Source organism: Lactuca virosa, chromosome 5 (assembly GCF_052849685.1).
Source record: "Lactuca virosa cultivar CGN04683 chromosome 5, Lactuca_virosa_CGN04683_v6, whole genome shotgun sequence".
Lineage (NCBI taxonomy): Eukaryota > Viridiplantae > Streptophyta > Magnoliopsida > Asterales > Asteraceae > Lactuca > Lactuca virosa.
In genome coordinates this window covers 305724960-305738758 of record NC_136430.1, presented here as the reverse complement: position 1 = coordinate 305738758, position 13799 = coordinate 305724960, and positions in this window count along the sequence as shown.

Here is a 13799-nt window from a genome sequence, read left to right as displayed (position 1 = left end):
CACCCCAGAATGGCTTGACATGGGTAGGTCAGCACCCCAGAATAACTTGACATGGGTAGGTCAGCACCCCATAATGGCTTGACATGGGTAGGTCAGCACCCCAGAATAGCTTGACATGGGTAGGTCAGCACCCCAGAATGGCTTGACATGGGTAGGTCAGCACCCCAAAATGGCTTGACATGGGTAGGTCGGGCGCCCCAGAAATGCCCGGTAGTATGTATGCTATGTGATTGTATGATATGTGGTATGATGGGGGGAACTCACTAAGCTTTGTGCTTACAGTTTTAGTTTTTGTTTCAGGTACCTCTTCGTCTAAGGGAAAGGATCCGACGGTGTAGCAGCGCATCACACACACACATGGTTTCTGCATGGAGTTTTCTGGGAATGTACTCTGATTTATTTTACTTTTGACGATATGATTTTCAGACACTTTGTTATGTTTCTTTTTACAAATGGCATGGCATGGGAAATGTCTTGGTAAACTAAGTTGTGAAATACTTAATTAAAAATGAAATTTTTGGGCTTGAATTTTGGGATGTTACACGTACATTGGTGTACGATGGGCATACTAAGGAAATGATCATGGAGCCTTAAGGAAGTACGATGGGCATAACCTAGTCAGACCCAAACCCTAATTTAGGATCTTGGACCCTATTTAAGCACCTTAACTAACCACCAAACCCTATTATCTTCAACCTCCATCCCCTTAAACCCTAGAAATGGTGCCCTAGCATCCATTGGTGTGGTTCGTGAGTTCTTGGTGGTATTTCATGCATTTTGGTGCTCATAGAAGAAGAATGAGCTTTTTGGAGAAATGTGGGATTGCTTATAGCTAGTAGATCCATGCTTAGTGCATCATGATCTATCTTCTCAATGTATAAAGCTTCAAACTTAATGATTATATTCATAGATCTTGTTATGGCATAATTTCATGAGCTTTTGTCCCAAAGTTTGGATCTTTGTGAGTATGGAATACTCCAAATCATATTAACTGCCCTTTTTGAGGTCTTGAAGTGTATTGAGCCATAAAAATGCTTGCTTGATCATTTCCTTAGCACCATGCAAGAGTTAAGTGATTTTGAGTGTTGTGAAAGGAAGGATTTTGGAGATTTAGCCCTCTTTAGCCATGCAAAGGCTTAAAGGTTTCGACTTTACAGTTTAAGACATCATTTAGGGTTAAGAGAAGTGGTTGGATGCCTTTGACTTTACCCAATAAGAGCTTAATGTGAATTTGTGGCCCCTGATGAGTAAGTTGGGAATACTCAGAAGTACACTCAACGTAAATGGAGTTTCATGCTTTAAGGACTTGTACATTGCGCTTGGAGGGTATGTACATAGGGCGTAGACTTCTGGTATGTTGGGCGTTCTCCCGAGGATGTGAAATTATGGGTTTTTGGTTTGGGCCTTGTTGGGCCATTGGACTTCTAACCTTGGCCATGGATTGATTATAGGATTTGTTGGAATTTGATTCATGATGGTTTTTGGGACCAATTAGGAAGTTGGGCCATATTGGGCCTTGGTTTTGGGAAAAGTAAGAAAAAGGGGGTAAAATGGTCTTTTACCTTGGTCATTAGGAAAGTAATTCAGATTCTTGATTATGGGTCAAGGTTCAATTATAAACTGGATGATATTTGATAATCCTAGCGCGCGGGGATTTCCGGATCAGCGATTCGAGCTTATTTGAGATATTCAATCGTTTCAGGTGAGTTTTCCTCACTGTATGTAACGCCCGGGTTTTTCGGGGCTAAGCATTTTTAGACGATGTAATAGTCTAGGTCAACTATTGTAACTCTTTTGATGTAATAAAAATGAAATATTTGAGTATTTTGTGAATTTATGTGCTTATTATTTAATTATAAATGTATAATTAATAAAGAATAAAAATAAGCGTCAAAATTAAAATATGAGATAAGCCCGATATCTTTACATAAAGTTGTAGTGGTCAAAACAAGGATTCCGGAGATATAAAGAACGCCGAAATCCGAGTTATAACGAAGAAGTTATGACCCGACAAAGTTTCACGTCGGAACCGGCACGATACCGGGAAGCGTGAATAGTGAATTTATGATAAAGCGAGTTTTTAGCCGACACGACCTAAACGAGAATCGAAGAGCTCTTTAATTGTGGCGTAACAATAAAAAGACAGACGAAAATGGACGTCGGATGAAGAAGTTATGAATTTTTAACGGACCAATCCTGTCCCGGCCTGTTAAAAATATAACTTTTAAAATAAATTCAAAATTAGCCAACGGAGTCTAAACGAAAGTTGTAGATTACGTTCCCGCCTTCGCGTGGATATAAATAACGTCAAAAACGGAGCTCGTATGCGAGAGTTATGATTTTTCTAAGTCGGGAGGCCGATACGCGATATTGGGTGACGTGGCACCACCAGAAATTGGACATGTGGCACCACCAGAAATTGGACACATGGCACAACCAGAAATTGGACATGTGACACCACCAGAATTTGGACAAGTGGCACCACCAGAAGGCCACCACATGCCCCAACTCACTATAAATAGAAGTGCCGGGTTCTCTCATTTCTTACATCTTTCCTCTTCCACTTTCTCTCTCTAAACTCTCTCTCTAAGCTCCCTTGAGCCCCTAAAGTCTAGGTAAACCCCCTAGCACCCGAAGGAAGTCCCGAGGCTCCCGGAGTCCCGAGAAAAGAACCTTTCGGCTCGGAAACGCTGCTCCAGCGAAGCCCGGTTTTGAGAAAAACCCGCTGTAAGTAAGGTACGCCTACAAAATTTTTAATATAACTTTTAAATAATTATAGTAATGTTATTAGGTCCTTAAAATAATTATTTGGGCTATTATTATTTATATATTGAGTGTTATTTAACGCTTATATAATAATAATAATAGCTAGACTATTAATTAGTCACGGTTAAAGTTAAAACTAAACTCTAGTGGTATTAATACTAGGTTTTGGTCAAGGAAAAATTGTTTTGAGATAACGAAGTGCTGTTCAAATACTGAGTCACCACCTAATCAGGTCAGTGCATAGTTACTTTCATCTTACACATAGATATGAAGTATTTTATATTAATTACGTGTTATGTGTGCATATTATCTGAATACTTGCTGCCTATGCTGATGAAAGATTTTTATACATGTTTTAAATAATTTAAACTGTATATGTATTTTATATCTAAAAAAATGTTGGGGTAAAACATGGATAGATGTAATAAGACGATGTGTGATAAAATGATGAGAGGCCTCGATGTTGTTGTTATTGATTCTGTCATCTAGCGGAGTATGGATGACGACCACGGACTCTTCTAGACAGTCCAGTGGAACGCTAGCAGGCTCGCAACCTGTAGGTGTTTGTGAACGATGTGTTCACCGGTGTACTCCATCCCCCTCATGGTTGCCTTTAGGACATTTATTGCTGAGGAAACCCCTTGGCAGTAGTGTCCATCCCGATATTGATCCTTAGTCTAGGTCCCTTATGATAGGTGTTTTAGGGACGTAATGTGAGGATAACGGGAACGGTTAATCGGGTTATTGTTGATTGATGAAATTAAAGTGGGTTGAAAACCCTATGTGCTCACCAGGCTCCCAAGCCTGACCCACTCAGTTTCTTGTATTACAGGTAGTGGCGCACGAGCATAGATATGATGTTTGGGATGAGAGATTACGGATATAGGCCTGTAGATATGAATAAATGTAGTAAGGCTTATATTGTACTGTTTATGCTTTTGATCTGTATTGAACATGACATCCCGAGGTTTTTAATGAAATACATTTCTACGGAAATGCTTTGATAAATCTTTATCATATTTTATTTTGGGAACAAATTCCGCAACACTTTTATTTAAAATGTTACTCTGATTTTTAAACAAAGCATAAACAAAATCGGTCTTTTCTGGCCGTGAAAATGGGGATGTCACAGTTGGTATCAGAGCATTAGTTTAAGCGAACTAGGAATTTGTAGGATTTCTAGACTTAAACTTAGAATGCTAAGCAATGATTGTGAGGTGTGAGCATTAGCTTATTTTAGGAATTGTGCCTAAAATGCTTTTATGTGCTAAATGATTTATGCCTTATATGCTGTTATTTGTTCGGATCTATGGTCTGTTGCCGACCGGATCTGGAAACCTTATGTGTTTAGGATTCTAAACGTACAACTACGATATTAGAACTAACATGTAAACGTTTCAGAGAGATAAGGATGATTTAAACGTCTATCCCGAATAAAGATCTAAATTCACCTTATTCGGTGTATAGATCAAAATGGCAAGAACCCGCAGTGGAGCTGGAAACGCAAACGAAAACAGGAATCGACCACCTGTAATTGAGCAAATACATGTTGTAGCTGCAGCACCTGAGCCAGTAACGATGGCTGGTGTACAATTGATGATTCAGGCAATGTTGGATAATCAGATGGAAGAAACTAGACGTCTGCTTCGACAAAATCGTGAAGAACTTTCAATCCAAGTTGAAGAGCCCGAAGTGAATGGAGGGCCATCGGAAGGTGGAAACTTCAGTGGTACCGTTGGTCAAGACAACCCACAAATTGTTAGACAAGGCAATCGTAATGGAGGAAATGATGGAAGAGGATGTAAATACAAGGATTTTATGGCGTCTAAGCCACCGTGTCTATCCGGAAGCCCGACGCCGGTGCAAATTATGGATTGGATCTCCGAAATGGAGACAATGTTTGAAAGTTGCGAATGCAGCAACAGGCAGAAGACCGCTCTTGCGATCCCGTTGTTGAAATCTGGCGTGTTGAGTTGGTGGAAGCTGTTAGCTGACTCTATGCCCAAGGGAGAAGCGAGTAAAATGTCTTGGGAAGATTTTGTGGAACAACTGAAACTGCAATACTGCTCAGAGCAGGACCTACTGGAAATCAATAACGAGTTTCAGAATTTGAAGAAGGGAAAGATGAGCGTTGCTGAATACGCTGCAAGTTTCACGGAGAAAATGAAGCTTATCCCATACTTAGTTCCAACAGAACTCTCAAAGGTCAATAAGTTTTCCCTTGGACTACCAGCGGACTATGGTCCAATGGTTAAGCAAGCAACCACGTTGAAAGCCGCCGTCTGGGCTGCCAAAAATGTTGAGACCCAGATCAGGGAGAAAGGTCTGGAAAGGTCAGAGGTTGGTGAGAAGAGGAAGTTTGACGGACCCTCGGGGTCCAGCAAAAAGGGTAAATTCTCAAAGTCTAGTTCGAAAGGAGGTGGAGGAGGCGAAGTGAAGTGGTGTGACAAGTGCAAGAAGAAGCACTCTGGGAAGTGTGACGGAGGGGTCACTTGTTTCAAATGTGGGAAGCCTGGGCACTATGCTAATGAATGCACATTCACTAAGAAGGTCTGTTATGAGTGCAACGAGGAGGGGCACATTTCGAGGGACTGCCCGAAGAAGAAGGAAGCAGGAAGACCCAACATTCCACCAAAGTCGAAGGCTAGAGCCTTCCAGATGACACTGGAAGCTGCTAAGGAAGAAGCTGATGTCGCGTTAGGTACCTTTCTCGTAAACAAATTGCCTGCCCAAATTTTATTTGATTCTGGAGCCAACTACTCCTTTATTTCGCATGAATTTGGTAGAAAGCTAGCTTTGCCTGTCGATAGACTAGATAATGCCTTATTAGTCGAAGTTGCTAGTGGCAAGTTTGTACCTGTTAGCCATCGTATGAAAAACATCTTAATTGATTTGAACGGGAATAAGTTTCACGAGGAATTATTGCCTATCGAACTTAACGGTTTCGACATCGTGTTGGGAATGGATTGGCTTAGCACCAATGATGCGGAAATACTGTGCAAAAAGAAGATCGTAAAGTAAACCCGCCTGGGAAAGAGTCGTTTATGGTGTATGGGGACAAACGCAGGGTAAATTCTGGAATCATTTCTCTAATGAAAGCCAGAAAATGTTTGACCAAGGGATGTATATCATATTTAGCATTCGTGATCGATGCTAAGAAGGAAAAGAAGGTGATACAGAGCATTCCTGTCGTGTGTGATTATCCGGAAGTATTTCCCGAAGATCTTCCCGGATTACCGCCTGATCGACAAGTAGAATTCCGTATTGACTTGTTACCAGGAACGACACCGATAGCAAAAGCACCTTACCGATTAGCACCGACGGAGATGAAGGAGCTGATGATGCAACTTCAGGAGTTATTGGACAAAGGTTTCATTAGACCTAGTTCATCACCCTGGGGAGCTCCGGTGTTATTCGTGAAAAAGAAAGATGGAAGTATGAGAATGTGTATTGATTACAGAGAGCTGAACAAGGCAACAATAAAGAATAGATATCCGTTGCCAAGGATTGATGACCTGTTCGATCAACTGCAAGGTTCAAGTTATTTTTCAAAGATCGACCTAAGGTCAGGATATCATCAGCTGAAGGTAAGAGAGCAAGATATAGAGAAGACTGCATTCAGAACACGATATGGACACTACGAGTTTTTGGTTATGTCGTTTGGACTAACCAATGCTCCAGCAGCATTCATGGATTTAATGAACAGGGTTTGTAATCCGTTTCTTGATAAATATGTGATAGTGTTCATAGATGACATTCTGATTTACTCAAAAAGCCAAGAAGAGCATGGTAGACACTTACGGGAAGTGTTAGAAGTCTTGAAGAAGGAGAAGCTGTATGCTAAATTCTCCAAATGTGATTTTTGGATTCGAGAAGTCCAATTCTTGGGTCACGTGGTCAACCAAGAAGGGATAATGGTCGATCCAGCAAAGATTGAAGCGGTAATGAAGTGGGAACAACCAAAAAGTCCCACGGAGATCCGAAGCTTTTTGGGATTAGTCGAATATTACCGAAGGTTTATCCAAGGATTTTCTTCAATCGCTAGTCCATTAACAGCGTTAACCCACAAAGGAGCTACCTATGCTTGGAGTGATAAGCATAAAGAAGCATTCGAGAAGCTAAAGAAGAAACTATGCGAGGCACCGATACTTTCTCTACCCAATGGAGTTGAAGACTTCGCTGTTTATAGCGATGCGTCTGGTGTTGGGTTGGGTTGTGTTTTGACCCAAAGAGAAAAGGTGATCGCATATGCGTCTCGACAGTTGAAGGAACATGAAAAGAACTACCCGACTCATGACTTGGAGTTGGCGGCGGTAGTTTTCGCTCTAAAAATATGGAGGCATTACCTCTATGGCACGAAGTGCAAACTTTTCACCGATCATAAGAGTCTCCAATATCTCTTTAATCAGAAAGAATTGAACATGAGGCAACGACGCTGGCTAGAATTACTCAAGGACTATGACTGTGAGATACTTTACCACCCCGGTAAAGCAAACGTTGTCGCTGATGCTCTCAGTCGAAAAGTCAACCTTGAAAGAAAAAGGCCAAGAGCGTTGAGAATAGAAGTTGTCTCGACCATTGTGGAAAGTATCAGGGAAGCTCAAGAAGAAGCTTCAGAGAAGAGTGACCGAAAAGAAGAACGTTTAGGAAAAACATTAGTGTTCGGTACAAACAGTCAAGGACTAAAGGTATTCCAAGATCGGATTTGGGTACCTAAGACTGGAGGAATAAGAGATCTTCTGATGGAAGAAGCTCACAAGACCATGTACTCGATTCATCCCGGTAGCACTAAAATGTATAGGGACCTAAAACCCTACTACTGGTGGCCGACGATGAAGCTCGACGTTGCGAAATATGTGGCCGAGTGTGTAACTTGTGCAAGAGTTAAGGCCCAACATCAGAAACCATATGGGAGTTTAGAACCCTTACCTGTACCCATGGGTAAATGGGAAGACATCACCATGGATTTTGTGACTAAACTACCCAGGACGAAGAACGGTCACGACATGATTTGGGTGGTCGTGGATCGTTTCACAAAGAGTGCACACTTCATAGCTGCCAATGAAAGGTGGTCTATGGATAAGCTTGCAAATGCTTACGTGAAGGAAATTGTGAGACTTCACGGTGTTCCTCTAACAATTGTATCGGATCGTGATAGTCGTTTCACGTCAAGGTTTTGGAGAAGTCTACAAGAGGAATTGGGTACGAAGTTATGTCTGAGTACAGCTTACCATCCGCAGACTGATGGTCAGAGTGAAAGAACGATTCAAACGCTTGAAGATATGTTGATAGCATGTACCCTCGAATTCCAAGGTAACTGGGATGAGCACTTACCTTTGGTAGAATTTTCCTACAACAACAGTTTCCACTCGAGCATCAAGATGGCACCTTATCAAGCTTTGTACGGACAAAAGTGTCGTACGCCTTCTTGTTGGCTTGAGGCTGGAGAAAAGCAGTTTATGGGCCCCGAGATAATCCATGAGACTGCTGAGAAACTGAAGGTGATAAAGGAAAGGATGTTAGCAGCTCAGGATCGTCAGAAGAGCTATGCTGACAAGAAAAGACGACCGATGACCTTCGAAGTTGGGGATTCCGTTTTGCTTAAAGTCTCACCGTGGAAAGGACTTATACGATTCGGGAAACGAGGAAAGCTGAGTCCAAGGTTTATTGGACCGTTCAAAGTTCTTCAGAAGATTGGGAACCAAGCTTACAAGCTGGAATTGCCCGAAGAACTCGATGGTATTCATAACACCTTCCATGTATGTTATCTGAGGAAATTCACGGGAGAAGTTCCCGACATAATTCCGATCTCGGAGTTAAGAATGGATGAGAATAAGAGGCTAATCGAAGAGCCCGAGGCAATTGTTGACCGTAAGATTAAGAATTTACGACGCAAGATGATCGACTTAGTGCTAGTCCGATGGAAACATTCTAATGGGCCGAATCTCACTTGGGAAACAGAGGATGACATGATGAGTCGCTATCCGCATCTGTTTGCTGACGCATGATTCCGGGACGGAATCATCCTAAGGGGGAGAGAATTGTAACGCCCGGGTTTCGGGGCTAAGCATTTTTAGACGATGTAATAGTCTAGGTCAACTATTGTAACTCTTTTGATGTAATAAAAATGAAATATTTGAGTATTTTGTGAATTTATGTGCTTATTATTTAATTATAAATGTATAATTAATAAAGAATAAAAATAAGCGTCAAAATTAAAATATGAGATAAGCCCGATATCTTTACATAAAGTTGTAGTGGTCAAAACAAGGATTCCGGAGATATAAAGAACGCCGAAATCCGAGTTATAACGAAGAAGTTATGACCCGACGAAGTTTCACGTCGGAACCGGCACGATACCGGGAAGCGTGAATAGTGAATTTATGATAAAGCGAGTTTTTAGCCGACACGACCTAAACGAGAATCGAAGAGCTCTTTAATTGTGGCGTAACAATAAAAAGACAGACGAAAACGGACGTCGGATGAAGAAGTTATGAATTTTTAACGGACCAATCCTGTCCCGGCCTGTTAAAAATATAACTTTTAAAATAAATTCAAAATTAGCCAACGGAGTCTAAACGAAAGTTGTAGATTACGTTCCCGCCTTCGCGTGGATATAAATAACGTCAAAAACGGAGCTCGTATGCGAGAGTTATGATTTTTCTAAGTCGGGAGGCCGATACGCGATATTGGGTGACGTGGCACCACCAGAAATTGGACATGTGGCACCACCAGAAATTGGACACATGGCACCACCAGAAATTGGACATGTGACACCACCAGAATTTGGACAAGTGGCACCACCAGAAGGCCACCACATGCCCCAACTCACTATAAATAGAAGTGCCGGGTTCTCTCATTTCTTACATCTTTCCTCTTCCACTTTCTCTCTCTAAACTCTCTCTCTAAGCTCCCTTGAGCCCCTAAAGTCTAGGTAAACCCCCTAGCACCCGAAGGAAGTCCCGAGGCTCCCGGAGTCCCGAGAAAAGAACCTTTCGGCTCGGAAACGCTGCTCCAGCGAAGCCCGGTTTTGAGAAAAACCCGCTGTAAGTAAGGTACGCCTACAAAATTTTTAATATAACTTTTAAATAATTATAGTAATGTTATTAGGTCCTTAAAATAATTATTTGGGCTATTATTATTTATATATTGAGTGTTATTTAACGCTTATATAATAATAATAATAGCTAGACTATTAATTAGTCACAGTTAACGTTAAAACTAAACTCTAGTCGTATTAATACTAGGTTTTGGTCAAGGAAAAATTGTTTTGAGATAACGAAGTGCTGTTCAAATACTGAGTCACCACCTAATCAGGTGAGTGCATAGTTACTTTCATCTTATACATAGATATGAAGTATTTTATATTAATTACGTGTTATGTGTGCATATTATCTGAATACTTGCTGCCTATGCTGATGAAAGATTTTTATACATGTTTTAAATAATTTAAACTGTATATGTATTTTATATCTAAAAAAATGTTGGGGTAAAACATGGATAGATGTAATAAGACGATGTGTGATAAAATGATGAGAGGCCTCGATGTTGTTGTTATTGATTCTGTCATCTAGCGGAGTATGGATGACGACCACGGACTCTTCTAGACAGTCCAGTGGAACGCTAGCAGGCTCGCAACCTGTAGGTGTTTGTGAACGATGTGTTCACCGGTGTACTCCATCCCCCTCATGGTTGCCTTTAGGACATTTATTGCTGAGGAAACCCCTTGGCAGTAGTGTCCATCCCGATATTGATCCTTAGTCTAGGTCCCTTATGATAGGTGTTTTAGGGACGTAATGTGAGGATAACGGGAACGGGTAATCGGGTTATTGTTGATTGATGAAATTAATAAACTTATTTATTGTGGGTTGAAAACCCTATGTGCTCACCAGGCTCCCAAGCCTGACCCACTCAGTTTCTTGTATTACAGGTAGTGGCGCACGAGCATAGATATGATGTTTGGGATGAGAGATTACGGATATAGGCCTGTAGATATGAATAAATGTAGTAAGGCTTATATTGTACTGTTTATGCTTTTGATCTGTATTGAACATGACATCCCGAGGTTTTTAATGAAATACATTTCTACGGAAATGCTTTGATAAATCTTTATCATATTTTATTTTGGGAACAAATTCCGCAACACTTTTATTTAAAATGTTACTCTGATTTTTAAACAAAGCATAAACAAAATCGGTCTTTTCTGGCCGTGAAAATGGGGATGTCACACTGTACTTGTGGGTCGAATGCACCAAGGCCGGCCCATTGGATTTGATATCCTTATATGTGATAGTATGTTATCATGATGTAGAGATTTTTTAAATCGGTATCCTGGTATATATAGGATCATGCTATCTTTAGTGATTTGTGGATCTGTTTGACTGTCTATAGACTGTTTATATGTTTATCTGTTATATGGGTACATATTTGTTGGTGGTTGAGGCTTTACTGCTATGTGTGTGAGCCAACAGGCTTGGGGGTATTCCAACCCGATGGTTGATTGGGCCTGAGGGTATTCCATCTGAGGATGACAGGACCCATTGTATATTAGCATTCCAACCCGATGGTTGATTGGGCCTGGGGTATTCCAACCTGATGCTTAACTGGACCCATAGTATATTGGCATTCTAACCCAATGGTTGATTGGGCCTAGGGTATTCCAACCCGATGGTTGACTGGACCCATAGTATATTGGCATTTCAACCCGATCGTTGATTGGGCCTGGTGTATTCCAACCCGATGGTTGACTGGACCCATAGTATATTGGCATTCCAACCAGATTGTTGATTGGGCCTGGGGGTATTCCAACCTGATGGTTGATTGGACCTGACATGCTATTATTTGTATATGTTATATGTTTGTGTGTTGGTACTTTGGGGAAACTCACTAAGCTTCGTGCTTACAGTTTTAGTTTATGGTTTCAGGTTCTTCAGAGGACCGTGGCGAGGCAAAGGCGTGACTGTACACGTCCTTGGTTTTACTACTGACTGGCTCTTGGGAGACTCTGATTTTAAATAATGTTTTGAAAACAATGATTTTGTAAACACTTTTATTAGTAAATGGGTTCTTTGAAAGGTTTAAATTTGTTGAAATTTTTGGGATGTTACAACGTAAATAATGTGTCTTTGTGTGCTTATAGTTTTAGTTGTTATCCGCATTTCCTAACAAGGGTCATCAGAACTTGGCAAGTGGCATCAGATTTGTTCTGAGTCTTGACAAGTATCGCCTGTTTTCCCTAACAGGTATCATGTTATACCTCAGACTAGGAGGTCATGGACATGAGAAAAAGATTGACTAAGAGATAGGATAACATCCTTTCCATATAAGAATTTTCATTTGTGACCATGAAATTATCTCTAGGTGACGAATACACCTTACTATGAGATTCAACACAAGAGATGGATGGCTTATTTAGTCTTAACAGATAGGAACATGACATATTGGGTTAAACTTTTCTGAAGTGAAATCTCCTGAAGTCATTAACTGATAGAAGACACAATACTTAAGGCAAATGTGACCATATTTGTTCCATGGACAATGAATTGTCAACATTACATACTTGGCTTATGAAATGCTACCGTCAAAAAATAAAAGGCGCAATGATCTTTGGAAGGAATAACCATACCCGATACTCCAGAAATCAACCAACTTTAGAACCAAGTACCATCACCTTATATGAAATATATTTTCTTTTCTCCTTATACAAAAAACACAGGAGGGGTTGCTTAGAATGAATTTGTAGGATTTCTCTCTCATGCATTAAGTTTCGATAGAGAAACCGACATAACAATCGTGACACCTTTTATATTGTAACGAAAGAGTATGTTCATTGGCATTTATTTCTCATCCATGCATAGATACTAAAGGATATTTCTCTTGATTGTACATGCATTACAAATTGAAAATATGAGAGAACGTAATTACTTATGTTTCTTTGATATACCTGGATAAGAAACAATGCCAGCATGTTCCTTTGTGTTTCCCATTGGTCCATGGGTCTTTTGCTTTTCATTCTTCCTCTTTGCTATTTAAACCAAAAGTTGACATTTATTTTCTTGAAAATAATCACGTGAATATGCTTCCTTTTGACCTTTCTTTTTGTTAGCATGCTTCAAGATGAGAGAAACATTGCAGCTTTATTCCTCTTGGCATGTGACCAATTGACCATGCTTTTTCAGGTTCATGATAGTTCTTAACAAAGGTGAGACATGCACTTCTCTTTTAACTTTTCTGAATTTCTAGATTATCTATAGACGTGTAGCTATCAACGTGCCTTAAACTTTCTTTGACAAAACTTCGACTCAGCATCTTTCAGTTGACATCACACAATTGAGAAGACACCAACACATGACTCTTCCGAGGTAGATATATAATCAACGTCTCTTCTTAGCGTATGAACTCTATGTATCTCTCAAAGCAAATACCAATTTGTGATTTGTTGCATTCGATACGTGCTTGTTTAACAAACAGTTAGAGACATGTGACCATTGTGCCCCTGTGAGTTTGGTCACTTTCTTGATATGAGATCGTAAGCTCTCTATTGTCTAATGGGAACATTAGTTGACAGTCACACGGACAAGATGATTGAATGAGTTGGACAATACATCTGGTCTAAAAACTTACAGAATTTTCTTGGAAGTTTCAAGTATACCCATGAAGATTTGACCCATTGCGAGTGTGAGAATCCAATCAATGAGAATCAGTATGAACTTGATATCAGCGTGACTGTCAGCGAGAGAATCACTTGAAGTTATGAGATAAAGATTCATCCACAAATGAAGACCAATTTACCTGTATGATGAATTCAATCATGATATTGAAAAAAGATTCCAAAGTCCATGCAATTCCTTTTACTTCTCAGGTAAATCATCAGGGACAAACAACAAACATCAGCTTTGCGTGGGACCCACGGAGCATATGACAACAATGATTTTACAGTTTCTTTTATAGGAAAACAGGGAAGGGGAGACTTTCTCTTTGAGATCAAGGGTTTGTATCCCTTAACATGGTTTCTTGAGCAAGAGAAAAGTCCA